This window comes from Panulirus ornatus, chromosome 40 (assembly GCF_036320965.1).
Source record: "Panulirus ornatus isolate Po-2019 chromosome 40, ASM3632096v1, whole genome shotgun sequence".
Taxonomy (NCBI): domain Eukaryota; kingdom Metazoa; phylum Arthropoda; class Malacostraca; order Decapoda; family Palinuridae; genus Panulirus; species Panulirus ornatus.
In genome coordinates, this window is record NC_092263.1 from 9,039,849 (window position 1) to 9,045,665 (window position 5,817).

Consider the following 5,817-nt stretch of genomic DNA (forward strand, 5'->3'; position numbering starts at 1 on the left):
ATAACACAGCATTTGGGTCCTGAGACCAGAGTATAACACAGCATTTGGGTCCTGAGACCAGAGTATAACATAGCATTTGGGTCCTGAGACCAGAGTATAACACAGCATTTGGGTCCTGAGACCAGAGTATAACACAGCATTTGGGTCCTGAGACCAGAGTATAACATAGCATTTGGGTCCTGAGACCAGAGTATAACACAGCATTTGGGTCCTGAGACCAGAGTATAACACAGCATTTGGGTCCTGAGACCAGAGTATAACACAGCATTTGGGTCCTGAGAACAGAGTATAACATAGCATTTGGGTCCTGAGACCAGAGTATAACACAGCATTTGGGTCCTGAGACCAGAGTATAACATAGCATTTGGGTCCTGAGACCAGAGTATAACACAGCATTTGGGTCCTGAGACCAGAGTATAACACAGCATTTGGGTCCTGAGACCAGAGTATAACATAGCATTTGGGTCCTGAGACCAGAGTATAACACAGCATTTGGGTCCTGAGACCAGAGTATAACATAGCATTTGGGTCCTGAGACCAGAGTATAACAAGCTTGGGTCCTGAGACAAGTATAACACAGCATTTGGTCCTGAGATCCATATATACTAGAAATTTGTCCTGTAACCAAGTATAACACAGCATATTTCCGAAATATATGTAAGTACCTTGAGAAATCAAAAACCAATGTTTCTTCCATATTTCAGAAATACATCTAATGTACCTTCTTCCATATTTCAGAAATACATCTAATGTAACCTTCCATTTTTTAGATCAAAATACATCTAATGTACCTTCTTCCATATTTCAGAAATACATCTAATGTAACCTTCTTCCATATTTCAGAAATACATCTAATGTAACCTTCCATATTTTAGTTATTTCAGAAATACATCTAATGTAACCTTCTTCCATATTTCAGAAATACATCTAATGTAACCTTCTTCCATATTTCAGAAATACATCTAATGTAACCTTCCATATTTCAGTTATTTCAGAAATACATCTAATGTAACCTTCCATGTTTCAGTTATTTCAGAAATACATCTAATGTAACCTTCTTCCATGTTTCAGTTATTTCAGAAATACATCTAATGTAACCTTCTTCCATGTTTGTTATTTCAGAAATACATCTAATGTAACCTTCTTCCATGTTTCAGTTATTTCAGAAATACATCTAATGTAACCTTCTTCCATATTTCAGTTATTTCAGAAATACATCTAATGTAACCTTCTTCCATGTTTCAGTTATTTCAGAAATACATCTAATGTAACCTTCTTCCATATTTCAGAAATACATCTAATGTAACCTTCCATGTTTCCATATTTCAGAAATACATCTAATGTAACCTTCTTCCATTCATATTTCAGAAATACATCTAATGTAACCTTCTTCATATTTCAGTTATTTCAGAAATACATCTAATGTAACCTCTTCATTTCGTTATTTCAGAAATACATTTAATGTAACCTTCTTCCATATTTCAGAAATACATCTAATGTAACCTTCTTCCATATTTCAGAAATACATCTAATGTAACCTTCCATATTTCCATATTTCAGAAATACATCTAATGTAACCTTCTTCTATATTTCAGAAATACATCTAATGTAACCTTCTTCCATATTTCAGAAATACATCTAATGTAACCATCTTCCATATTTCAGAAATACATCTAATGTAACCTTCTTCCATATTTCAGAAATACATCTAATGTAACCTTCCATATTTCCGTTATTTCAGAAATACATCTTATGTAACCTTCTTCTATATTTCAGAAATACATCTAATGTAACCTTTTCCATATTTCAGAAATACATCTAATGTAACCTTCTTCCATATTTCAGAAATACATCTAATGTAACCTTCTTCCATATTTCAGAAATACATCTAATGTAACCTTCTTCCATATTTCAGAAATACATCTAATGTAACCTTCCATATTTCCGTTATTTCAGAAATACATCTAATGTAACCTTCTCCATTTCAAATCTTATGTACTTCTATTTTCAGAAATACATCTAATGTAACCTTCTTCCATATTTCAGAAATACATCTAATGTAACCTTCTCCCATATTTCAGTCATTTCAGAAATACATCTAATGTAACCTTCCATATCTTAGTTATTTCAGAAATACATCTAATGTATCCCTCTTCCATATTCTAGAAATACATCTAATGTAACTTCTCCCATATTTCAGTCATTTCAGAAATACATCTAATGTAACCTTCCATATTTCACTTATTTCAGAAATACATCTAATGTAACTTTCTTCCATATTTCAGAAATACATCTAATGTAACCTTCTCCCATATTTCAGTCATTTCAGAAATACATCTAATGTAACCTTCCATATTTCACTTATTTCAGAAATACATCTAATGTAACTTTCTTCCATATTTCAGTAATACATTTAACGTATCCTTCTTCCATATTTCAGAAATACATCTACTGTATCCTTCTTCCATATTTCAGAAATACATCTAATGTATCCTTCTTCCATATTTCAGAAGTACATCTAATGTAACCTGGCTACCTGTAAGAGAGAGAGAGAGAGAGAGAGAGAGAGAGAGAGAGAGAGAGAGAGAGAGAGAGAGAGAGAGAGAGGAAAGTGTCCTGAAACCTAGCATAAGAAATGGCCTATTAATCCAGTGAAGTCTACCCTCCTCAAAGGTCCAGTGGGAAGGTGAAGAAAACGGGAACGTAAACAACGGCGGGAAGATGACGCACGTCATGCGCACACATTTACCTCCCCTTTTTCCCCCTCGAGGAGGAGGGGGGAGGAAAAAGGGGAGGTTGGGGAGGTGACCGAGGCCTCCCTGAGGGTGAATTCCCCAGCCAATCAAGTCATCAAAACAAAAGATTTGGCCGAGGACGTGACCGTGTGAGGGGAAGACGCCACCATTGGCGCCAAGCGGGAGGGGGGTTTCCCCCCCCCACGTCAATCCCCACCAGCTCTCCCCTCCTTCCCCCTCTACAGAGTCACATCCCCCCCCCTTAATCACCATGACCCCGCCTGTAAGATCTGTTTTTCTGGATGGCTGAGAGGAATACTATTTCACCCAACGATGATGCTGGTTTTGTCTTACCACCACGTATCAACACATTTGGGATTCTAATCCAGTCCTCCCCAACATCGTACTCTATTCGTCTCAGTTCCATCCACTTCATCAATTTGTCTGTATTCTATCCCCCATCCCTCCTTCCAACTATCCCTCATCCCTCCTAACTCTCCTCATCCCTCCCTCTAACTATCCTTCTCCCTCTAACTGTCCTCATCCCTACTTCTATCCTCATTCCTCCCTCTATCCTCATCCCTCCCTCTAACTATCCTCATCCCTCCTTCTAACTATCCTCCATCCCTCCCTCTAACTATCCTCATCCCTCCTCTCTAACTATCCTCATCCTCTTCTACTATCCCATCCCTCCCTCTAACTATCCTCATCCCTCCCTCTACTATCCTCATCCCTCCCTCTAACTATCCTCCATCCCTCCCTCTATCCCTCATCTCCGTCTAACTATCCTCCATCCCTCCCTCTACTATCTCATCCCTCCTATCCCTCCCTCCTCAACTTCCTCATCCCTCCTAACTATCCTCATCCCTCCTTCTAACTATCCTCCCCATCCCTCCCTCTAACTATCTCATCCCTCCCTCTAACTGTCCTCATCCCTCCTTCTAACTATCCCCCATCCCTCCCTCTAATTATCCTCATCCCTCCCTCTATCCTCATCCCTCCTAACTATCCTCATCCCTCCTTCTAACTCTCCCCATCCCTCCCTCTAACTATTCTCATCCCTCCTTCTAACTATCCTCATCACTCCCTCTAACTGTCCTCATCCCTACTTCTATCCCCATCCCTCCCTCTAACTATCCTCATCCATCCCTCTATCCTCATCCCTCCTTCTAACTATCCCCCATCCCTCCCTCTAATTATCCTCATCCCTCCCTCTATCCTCATCCCTCCTAACTATCCTCATCCCTCCTTCTAAACTTCTCCCATCCCTCCCTCTAACTATTCTCATCCCTCCTTCTAACTATCCTCATCACTCCCTCTAACTGTCCTCATCCCTACTTCTATCCCCATCCCTCCCTCTAACTATCCTCATCCATCCCTCTATCCTCATCCCTCCTTCTAACTATCCTCATCCCTCCTTCTAACTATCCTCATCCCTACTTCTAACTATCCTCATCCCTCCCTCTAACTATCCTCATCCCTACTTCTAACTATCCTCATCCCTCCTTCTAACTATCCTCATCCCTCCTTGTAACTATCCTCATCCCTCCCTCTATCCTCATCCCTACTTCTAACTATCCTCATCCCTACTTCTAACTATCCTCATCCCTCCTTCTAACTATCCTCATCCCTCCCTCTAACTATCCTCATCCCTCCCTCTATCCTCATCCCTCCTTCTGACTATCCTCATCCCTACTTCTAACTATCCTCATCCCTCCCTCTAACTATCCTCATCCCTCCTTCTAACTATCCTCATCCCTACTTCTAACTATCCTCATCCCTCCTTGTAACTATCCCTCATCCCTCCCTCTAACTATCCTCATCTCTACTTCTATCCTCATCCCTACTTCTAACTATCCTCATCCCTTCCTCTAACTATCCTCGTCCACCAACCTCTACATTCAGAGTTCATTAACCCTTCCTTACAAATTCTTTTTTTCTTTGTCCTTTCATAGAAAGAATTACGTTGATTGAAAATAATCCAAGAATTAAGTTAATTGAAAATAATCCAAGAATTACGTTCATTGAAAATAATCCAAGAATTACGTTCATTGAAAATAATCCAAGAATTACGTAAATTGAAAATAATCCAAAACAAAATAATCCAAGAATTACGTTCATTGAAAATAATCCAAGAATTACGTAAATTGAAAATAATTTGAAACAAAATAATCCAAGAATTACGTTAATTGAAAATAATTTGAAACATCTAAGTCCCATCATCGTGTATGGAAAACACACTAGGCTATGGAGTCCATATAGATATAGATGGATATACTAGGCGATGGAGCCCATGTAGATATAGATGGCTATACCAGGCTATGGAGCCCATGTACAGATGGTTATACTAGGCGATGGAGCCCATGTAGATATAGATGGCTATGGAGCCCATGTAAATATAGATGGCTAACCTAGGCAATTAATGAATATGGTAAATTATACTCACTCCCACACCTGTCATTTACTGTATGATAATCAGATAAATGGAGAATAAAAAAAAGGTGATCCATTTATCATTTATAAAGAGATAAGTAATGTGGATTATTTGAGTCGTAGGTGGCTGCTCTGGGCCCCTGCTCACGGCGGCCATGATTTGATTTCCCGGATGTGGTCCACCGCCGTGGAATGGCGAAATGTCCGAGTGAGATTTATGTTCCATTAATCCAATGGCGCGCAAAACTTTACCTTATGCGGCTCCTATAATGAAAATATAAACCATTCTTAAATGGTTTAAGACAAAGATGTACAGAAAACGAAAAATATAGATATTGAAACAAAATAAAGTCAATGGGGATTTAGTTACGCTTTGGGTTATAGTCGAATTTATGCCAACTAAACGTTTTTTATAAGACATTCGGCCATATTTACACCTTCAAATAATACTAGACATTTAAAACTATATTTAGTACCCGTTTACCTCCATATATAATTCCTGGATTTAAACTTACCTCCGCAATAATGCCTGGAATTAATAATGGCCTGTCGATCAAAGCTGGACAAGGGAGATGGCGGAACGGGCCGGTAGCAGACGACGGACTGGGGAATGGCGAAGCTTCAAACACCACCACCTAATTTACCAGTA